This window comes from Hevea brasiliensis, chromosome 11, assembly GCF_030052815.1.
Source record: "Hevea brasiliensis isolate MT/VB/25A 57/8 chromosome 11, ASM3005281v1, whole genome shotgun sequence".
Classification (NCBI taxonomy): Eukaryota; Viridiplantae; Streptophyta; class Magnoliopsida; order Malpighiales; family Euphorbiaceae; genus Hevea; species Hevea brasiliensis.
In genome coordinates this window covers 79786700-79797376 of record NC_079503.1, presented here as the reverse complement: position 1 = coordinate 79797376, position 10677 = coordinate 79786700, and the positions used below count along the sequence as shown (strand labels likewise).

Here is a 10677-nt window from a genome sequence, read left to right as displayed (position 1 = left end):
CTGTACTTTGCCTTTTGGATCCATCATTTAGGGCCCCTTCCTCACATCACCAAGTTCGATAATTTTGGGGTTGGATTTGCAAGTTTGGGGGGCTAACGGGTTAACACATGCTAGTGCATGATTGTGATGGCCAAACAAGGGGTGTTTAGCTCACCTGTTAGGTGTAATTGGGTATAATTGATAGCCGATAGATATTTAAACAAGTGAATTAAAGTGTTTGGTAAATTTAAAAAAGTAAAGCTAATAGCTGATGGGTAACTGATATGATATCTATCAGTTGCTGCAGTTTATATAAGCTCTATTTTTAGAGTTGTTTCTCATCCGTTGATAATTGTTTTGATTTTATTTTTTATTTAGAACATATCATCTTTTTCATTTAACTCAAAAATTAATATTTTTAATACTTTTATTTTTTTATTTATAATTTTAATATCTTAATTAGCGCATTATAACTTTGTTAAAATACTTTTTATTGATAATATAAAATATAAAATATTTATTTATTATAAAAAAAATAAGTTTTTTATATTTAAGAACTTAAAATTAATTATAATTTTTTTCTTTACCAACAATAATAATTACGTTGTTATTTTGTAACTATATTTTTAAAGTTATTTAATTATTTTTAATTTCAATAATAAAATAAATGATATAATATAATAATTCAATAATTATATATTTATTTTAATAATATAATAAATAATATAATATATTAAATTAATAACTAAAATTTTAATTTAATAATAAAATAAATTATATGATATATACACTTATTAATCATTTTACATATTAATAGTAACAGCTAAATATAATTTTACTAAATACTTAATATAAATCAGCTATTATCAATTACCAGCTATTAGTCAGCAGTTATCAGTTGTATTTAACGGTTAAGGCAATCTAAGATATGATTTTTTTATCCAAGACATGTGTTTCAATAAGGATTTGACATGTGTCAAAATTCAACTAAATCAGCCACTAAGATTAGGTGGGCAGAGGCTTATGAGGTGGGGTTCTTGAGGTGATGGCATTGTTTGGAGTGAAGTGGATTTTGGGGGAGTTTGGGAAATAGGTATAGAGAGAAGATCTTCTTTTGAGAGGGGAGGCTGTGATCTTTCAATATCCCCAAGCAAGATCATGTGGGTTGTGGCTTTCATTGGAAAGTGAGGTGTGATAGAATTCTTTCACTTTTTTTTTTTTAATTTCTTTGTGGATTTTAGGTTTGTGAAGTGCTTCTTCTTTGACTCAAGGCATTGATAGTAATAGTCTCCTAGCCTTTTCTATTTATTTATTTATTTTCTCATAAACCTACAAGAAATTTACTTACATAACTAGAAGCCTCTAATGGTGCTATTCTTTATCTTTTGCTTGAAAAAATTCTCACCCTTCCTTTCTCATCCCTTCAAGAAATCAAGATTAGGTAAAGCAATGTGATTTTTCAATTTCTTTTCCATTTGCAATGGTTAAGAGTTTGTCTTCTACGTAAAACCAAAACATTTCAAGAATCAAATGATTATAATTAGGAAATCAGGCAAAATTTATTATTATTATTATTGTTATTAAGATAGATTTGATGTCTATGTCCATCGTTTCATATTGACCCATAAACTAATCCATTTGTGAGCTCATAGAGACTTATTAAAAAAAAAAATTATTCAATGTGTTTTTAAATATATTTATTTTATATTTTAAAAATAATAAAAAAAAATTAAATTTTTATATTTAAAGAAACAATATTTTTTTTTAATGTTCCTGTTATGTACAATAATTTATTGGGGTAGTTAAAACTATTTAATTGATTTAAATTGGGTATTTAATCTTGGTAATGTCCCATCAAAAATATGGCCCATCCATTAAATGGTTGAGATGTAGATGTTAGTGGGCAGCATGTGAAGGATTGAAGGAAGGGGTCCATTGGAGACTGTCAGCTGCTTTCCATGTCATTAAATCTCCAATATTTTCAATGCTCAATTATCTCAATCAATCTCATTTTCACTAATAATTATTCAGTGGAATTATCATTCTGCCAATTAATTATGATGATGTTTCATGAAATTTAATATAATAATCAACCAGGAAAATAAATATAATAATTACATTAATTATATAATTTTTCATTTTTACATATTTAATTATCTTCGCACACATTATTTTCCATAAAATTTATGATTTTCACAATTGTGAATAGTATATTAATTTTATATTTAATATATTTTTTATTAATTTAATAAAGATTTTAATTACATTATGTTCTAGGGAAAATTCATTTGCTTAATTTTGATTTAAAAAAATTATTCATTAAATTTATTTAATACTTAAAATTAAACTATTTATATTTTGAATATAAAATTAATATAAAAATATAAAACCATATTTAAAAATTTTAAATCTTAGATTCTGTTTATTTTAAAGAAAATATTTTTTATATTTTGTAGTATTTAAAGCACTCAAAAAATTGAGTCAACAAAAAATATTTTCTTAGTTAAAGAAAAAATTAAATAATTTTTTTTTATTTTCTAGACTTTAATAATTTTATTGAAATATGAAAATACTTACATATATATGATGTAAATATATACCATTAATTTAACATTATAATATTTTTATAATTTTTTTTTAAAAAAATATTTTTCATATACAAACTGAATTAACAATCAAATTATAATATGGTTTTACAATGAAATTTTTCAAATTTTAATACTTCATTTATTTCATGAAAAATATTATTCTAAAAAATATTTTTTTAGTGATTGAGATATAAAAAAAATAAGTAAATAAAAAATATAATTTTTTATTAAAGGAATTGTTTTTAAAGAGAAAATTATTTTTTATTTTTTTTAACATTAATAATCTTATTAAAATATAAAATATTTATAAATACATAAAATAAATATATATTATCAATTTAAAATTATAATTAAATAATAAAAAATATTATATATATATAAATTATTTTTTATAAAATAAACGAATCACAAAATAGAAAATTTCTCTACCAAACTCTGAAAGCTTGAGCCCACCAACACAGTTGGCATGCCATTATAATAAAATTCAAGTGAGTAAACATTCAAGATTTTTCAGTGTCATTGTCATTGAACGAAGCTCTACCCATCAATTTTTTTAAAAAATAAAATAAAATAAATAATATAAATATATGAATCGGTGAAGTTCAAATAAATCCAAACAATATAAATGAGAGGAGGCTGCTTCTGCTTGAGGAAGCCTCCAAACTTGCCAGCTTGTATTCAACCTCATTCTAAAACTGCGGGATCCTGTCTAAATTCCGCTATTAAGAAGCCTGCTCTGCGCCCTATTTTTGGCTAATTCACCCAACTCGGTTAATACAGACAATACAGATAAGATTCCCCTTTTATATTAATCAAAATTTAATTTCGTATTAAAAAATATTTTTAAAATAATTATCTTAAATACATTAAATTAATATAAAAAATGTGTCTTTAAAATCAGATAAACTAAATTAAATTAATTTGATTTGATTCAATTTAATTTTTTAGTATTTTAATTTTATTTAATTTTCATTTTATAAAATTTAATATTTTGATTTTCGTAATTCAGTACAACTTGAAAATTGAATCAAGGGTTGCAAATCCTGTTGATCGTAACCCAAAATAAGTTAATGCCCAGTTCAAGTTCTGTGAGCAATGTCCAAGGGAAAGGTAAAGAACAAAAGGCTCCTGGGTTTTCAGACTCTATGGCAATGCAAGCTCAAACCTGAACCAATTCTCACTTTTGAGGCCCAAATAGTGATTTAGATTTCAGCTGTTAATCACAATTTGCATGGTAACAGGTCGGATAATTGTGAGAATTATTATATTTAAATTTAAATTTAATTAATATTTTTAAAAATTAATTTTATTTTAAATTTAATTAAAATATAAATTTATTTTTATATTAATTATTATTAATAAAAAAATATTTAAATTTATTTAATATTATAAATTTTAATTAAAATTTTACTTAAAAAATTATTTATCATTAATAATCTATATTTTAAAATTTTAATAATTTCATAAAATAATTTAATTTTATTTTATATAAAATAAAATATATAAAAATTTATAAATATTATTATAAAAAAATATAAATTTTATATTTAATTAAATATTTATATAAATAAATTTAAATGATAAAAATTTAATATATAAAATCAAATTTTAACCGGCCATAAATGTTAAAGTTTATATCTAAATTTATTTTAAATCTAATTATATTTTACTTAAATTCAATTTATTCGAATTCAATGCAATCCAGTAACCACAAAGCCAACTTGTTGCCACTTCTATCGCTTATTCAGCTTACGCTCCCACAAACCAAATCACTATTCTCAAAGCTTCAACCGGATGATACACCACAATGTCAAACCCCACCACTGCCCACCAAATCCTTCGCCGCAATGCCACTCTTCAAAACGTCATTCAACGGCTACTCCGTTACATTCAGCCCCTTCTACGAAAACCGTCTCGCCGTCGCCACGGCTCAGAATTTCGGCATTCTTGGCAACGGCGTATACTCCTCCGCCTGGAACTCTAGGCATACCGACGTTTTTGCTTCCAGTTCCGGAGATTGTACGGTTAGAATTTAGGATAATTCCGGGGCGCGATTTCGAAATTTTGTCTTGCAATTGGAACAAAGTTTGACGATTGTTGTTTAGCGACGGCGTCGGTGGATAAGAGCATTAAGGTCTGGGACTTAAGGAGCTACAGGGCACCAATTGCTGTGTTAAATGGGCACGGATATGCGGTTAGGAAAGTAAAGTTGTTGCTGCACCATAGGAATTTGATGGTGTCTGGGTCTTGCGATGTGACAGTGTGTATATGGGATTTTATGGTGGAGGATGCATTGGTTGGGAGATATGATCACCACACAGAATTCGCAGTTGGGGTGGATATGATTGTGTTGTTGGGGGATTGTTGTCTAGTATTGGTTGGGATGACTTGGTTTACGTTTGATAGCATGGGACAGACCCCAGAGCACCCTAACAGGGAAGTGTTTTCTACTTGTTCTTCTTGTCTTAGTTGCTAGTTACACTGAAAGTTGAATTTTCTATAGAACGAAAGCATTTGAGTGTTGCTTGTTGGGGATAATTATCGCAGTTCAATCTTGGTGAATGAACCCATGTATATCACTTTTAATAAAGCAAAAAGGATTATACTTTGACATCGCTTTGTGCAGTTATATATTTGTTGAGTAGTTAGATTGAAGATGTGATTATATTTTTCACTTTCTTTATGCATTTTGTTTCTGAAGTATGGCTTGTTTTGTGTTAGGTTTGAGATGCATGATTATGAATTATGTGGAATATTGCCTCTCAGAGTTGATACTATCAGCTGTATGATAGAAAATTTGGAAATGAAATGCATATGAATGATTTTGTCTGTCTATCCATCTGTATGTGTAAATATGTGAAGTTTGATTAGGTAACTCGGTTTATTTAAAGTAAACGTTACTTTGTTAATAGTCACCATTAGAAGTGGGGTTGGCCTGTTGGCAAACTAAGGAAGGTCAGTTCACACCTCCTCTCGGTTGGTCATCAACTCATCATATCATTCTTCTGTATCTAGATTGTGATGCATTTGAGCTCTTTTACAAAGTCAAAAGGTACAACATGAAAATGGTGATCAACATTCAACAATGATTGAACTTGCTTTGCAGTAATTCACAATGCTTCAATGTATTGTGCATAGGATTTAATTGTATTTAGATGATTTATTAGGTGGGTAATAATTGTCATTTATGGGAACCTAGGAGGGGCTAGAATGACCATAATGATTATGAAAATGTTAATATGCATCATATGGAAAGCTAGAAGGTCGAAGAAAATAACCATTCCATGTAAAGTTTATTAACTATTAGTTGCTTTTGGCATCAATGTTCCAATCTGGTTTTGTAAGAGTGCAACTAATTTTAGATCTTTGTATTGTAGAGTTCTGAACTTTGTATTTTTTGGAGGTTGGCTTAGTAGAAAATGATTTATATCAATAGATTGATTGACAAATGCTAGGCCTGAGAATTGGTATTCAAAAGTGCATCTGCCTATATCTAGATTGCGAGGCATTCTGCCTGAATTAACTTCCTGAGCGCCGATTTCATCTAAGATTTAAGAACAGACTTCATCTAAGATTTAAGTTCTTAATTATTCCAGCATTACTACTTGTCATTTGAATAGTGTTGTAATTGATGCCCATTTGAGCTGTTTGCCTCTTCCCCTTTTTTCGTCTTTCTTTTCTTTTCTGTTTTCACGTAGGAAGTATATTTCTTTTATCCATGTAGGAGTTTGATGCAACCCAATGTGCAGCAGCTGATGTTGGCCTTACTTGCCTATCATCTACTTGTAAGGTTTGCAAGAGTGTACTCTGAATTAACTTCCACGACATTTTAAGTGGTGTGGGTAGCAACTCTTCCATTGAAAATATGCCGCAGAGCAAGTATAGAATTGGCTGAACGAAGTATGGGAAGAATATAGAGGCTAAAGAAACCAAATGGGGAGCATCCTTTCCCTGATAAAATTGAGGACTGGCATGATAAAGGTGAAAATTGGGGTTAAGCTGATGTTGGAAGTAGTTCCTTGCAGTCATAAATGCAATCTTAAGTAAAAGTTGGCTCTGGGGACTAACCTTTCAGAATACCATGAAAAAGGTCTGTTCTCGCTTGTGTGTATATATATATATATATATTATTGGCTAAATATATCATTTGACACCTGATTTTTACAGGAAAAGTTAGTTGGCTTTCTGATTTGATGCTCTTAATAAAAATGAAATACAAAAAAAAAAAAGAAAAATCCCCGAGCAATTAACTCATTGACAATGGAGGAATTAATTTATTTTGGTTAGTTTAGCTTCATCAACACATGCTATACACAGTGATAATCCATACTTGTAATCTAGTTTGCGTAGTCCAAGCACAGTAGTATACACAATCTTCTTTTTCTTGCTAGTTATCCATTCTCCCTCTAATCCCTGCAAAAACCCTAACAACTCTGCATCTGTATCCATTGCCACCATTCGCCCCTCAGCTCCTCTCCATACTGATCCTCCATACTGCCGCCAAGTCCATCTTAATTCCATTTTTATTCATCATCAATATCTTTCCTTTCTCCACTTCCTTTTCCATTTTTGTCACACTTCCATTTGCACCAATTGCCTCTCTCTCTCTCTCTCTCTCTCTCTCTCTCTGTGCTTATTCTCAATCTCAATTAACTGATTAAGTGGCCAATCAAAGGTGGGAAAAAGACTGTTTGCCGCTGCCTGGATTCATTGAAAACAGAGCAATCGATTTTAGGAGTGGCAACGTCAACGTCATTTTAGTGATAGTGGAGAGAAGAGGAAGATGAGAAGCAGAGAAAGGAGGAGAGAAGTTTGGATCAGAAGAGAAGGCAAAGATTTGATGAGAGAAAGGGAGTTTGTGTGGAGGTGGTTCAAGTGGTGGTGGCGGCTGGAGATAGGAGAGTCAACAGTGGTAGCCACAATGGTAGAGGGAGAAATGACATGATTCTTTTAGATTGATGGTAGAAGATACAAAAATGAGGGCCTTAGGTTATGTTTAGGGTTAAATAAATTTTACATTTTTTTTTTTGTGTATTTTTTTTCATGTTCTTACTTGACAATAGTAAGACATGTGGACATATTAAAAAGAACCATGTCAACATTAGTTTCCACGTCATCGCGCGTGTCTATCGTGACCATTAGTCTGTCAGCATTAGATGTTAATTTATTACAAATTTTAAAAGGTTAGGTGTTAAATGTTGACATGTAAAAAGTGAGAGGAGAGTTGAGCATTCCGTTCAAATCGAACTGAATCGAATTGAACCATTAAAATTGAATTAATTGAATTATCATATTTTAGAAATCGAACTAAAATGAATAAAAAATTGAATCGAATCAAACTGTTCTATTTCAGTTTGGTTCGATTTGAACCGATCGATTTTGAGTTTTGATGAGTTTTTCAATTTAGACTTATTTTCAAATTATTTGATATGTTTTGACCTTGATTTGAATATAATAACCATTAATCAATGAAATTAAATGATATATATATATATACATATAATTCATAAATTTCCTATAAAATAAATTATTTTAAAAATTAATAAAATAATTTGGTTCGGTTCGATTCAGTTCAACTAATTTTTTCTTCAAAATCGAAACAAAATAACAGAAATTTTTAGAATGTAAAATCGAACCGAATTAAATTATCTTAAAAATCAAACTGGATTATCAAATTAAAACAATTCAGTTCGATTTATTCGATTCAAACCGAATAGTGCTCACCCCCAATGAGGGAGACAACTGACTTTTCCTTTAAAGCTTAGGTATCAAATGATGTATTTGGCCTGTATTATATTATATTATATTATATTATATTAAAAGAGTAAATATTTTTAATGTTATTAAGAATAATAAAAAGATTATTTTACCTTCTGACTTTTAAAAATGATTTTTGGGACAATCACTTTAGCCAATCAATATGTTTCAATTTTTTATATTAAAAATTTAAATTAATAACGATATTTTACATTAAAATAATAAATGAATATAAATTATTATAAAAATATAATAATATTGTAGAATTAGTTGTAAACCAATTACATCAGATTGTGAAATTTTAAGAGTAATTTATTAATAAAGTATTTTCTTTTTCATTACTGCACATATATAAAAATTAATTGCCATCACTTTTATCTTATATTTGAAAATTAAGATAAAACTGTACATATATAAAATTATAAAATTATGAAATAATGTCTTTTTATTTAAATATAACTAAATTTTATTTATTATTTTTTAATAAATAAGAATGAAATTTATCTAATAGTGAAATTATATAATATGACTAATTATATATACAATAAAAAAGCATAATAAATTATTATAAAATAAAAAATAATATATTTTTAACATAAATAATTTTGTATTTATTTATTTTATTCAATTGAGGCATACTAATAGGCTACCGCACAAAAAGATAGTTATCTCCCTTTTATAACAATTCTTCAATATATGGGGATTAATAACTTTTTAAGATATAAAATTTTAAATTAAGTTTAATAGGCATATAATTATTTAAAACTTTAAAATAAATTTAATTGTATTTAATATAATTAATTAAAAAAATAAAATACTAAATTATATTATTAAAATAAAATAATAAATAATTCTCACAATTCGCGGACAAAATAATTAAATTGCTGAAGTAAAGTTGGATGTTGTAATTGGATAATTACAGAATCAACAACGTTACCTATAACAATATCATTTGGTCCCCATTAGTTACAAGCACCTTTATAAAATCCAAACCAAGGTCGGCCTAGTAAAACGGTGATTTCAACATAAAATTGAGTTGATTCTCTTATTAAATTAAATAAAAAATTAATTAATTATATTAATTAATTTTACGAACATTTACGAAATAATTATATTAATTATCACACATATTATGAATAAATAATTTTTTTTTAAATTGCATACTCGTAGCATGGCACAAGTAATTTTACTTGTGTAATAGTAAAGTAGTGCTTCTTAAAGAAATAGTGAAAAATATAGGTATGGACTGAAAAAATTATAGCATGAAATCGATATATATATATATATATATATAATTTTATTATAATTGTTAATTATAATGGGCTTTATGTAAGCATTATCATAATTAATAATTATAATAAAACTGTTATTATATGAACATCAGTTCTATCATATAAAATTTTTATGAGACGATTGAGATAATTATATGCATGGTCAACCTCTTAATGTAAGCTTGGGATGAACTTGGAGTGTATTTGACTCACTCAACCCAGTCCGAGTCCAACCCTCAAAAATTTTATATGTTTTATTAACATCCTGATCATTAGCAACGGTGGACACAATTTAGTGGAAACTATATATGTGTTAGATTTGGAGACCTAAATTCGACTCTCCCTCCCCTATATTTATATAATAAAAAATATTCTGATATTAGAAAATATTGAATTATTCTGCTTTAATATGCAATTAATAATGAATAAGCCTACCTGCAGTAAAATGGTCTGGATATAAGGTGTTGACATCTTGGTTTATTAAAAGATGGCTGAAAATAAAGATGTTAAATTGATCTCTTCAAGAATCGCAAATCACTCAATGGAAAAAGAGAATTAATAAATAATCAATTAGGCTATGTTTATTATAATCGTAATCCAATTAGTGTAAGTAAAAATGAGTTAACACGCAGGTTTTCACTTGTTTGGCAACCACACTTTTGCTTTCAGTGATTGCTCAAAAAACAACTAAAAATAAAAAAGAAATGAAAGTTGATACAAGTTTCATATTCTATCCTCTCCTTCCATATACTTGCTGTTTCCATGAAAAGCCCAGATCAATCAAAAGCTTGAACCTTGTTTTTGAGTCTCTTTGTTGATAGAAGCAACTGCAAAATTTGCAGCCACTTCTGTAAAGAGAGGTGGTGGTGGATGAGAAACTGGGCCAGCAATGTTCATTTCACTTATGGTGCATCTGCCTCTTGGAACTGGAATATACGTGTTGCATGACGGACCGCTCTGAAGAGATTGGTTTACAAGATTTTTCTCCACCCATTCCTCTCTTTCTAAAGGCCTCGCACCCAACATTTCTTGAAAACATGAAGCAAAAAGTAGGGAAACAATGAGTAAACGACTACCCATTT

At 28.0% G+C, this 10677-nt stretch overlaps 1 pseudogene; it reads left to right on the top strand.

The window, feature by feature from the left end:
• Nucleotides 1-4261: 4261 nt before the first annotated feature.
• LOC110644390 (peroxisome biogenesis protein 7-like) lies at nt 4262-5178 on the top strand (annotated as a pseudogene).
• Nucleotides 5179-10677: the final 5499 nt, after the last annotated feature.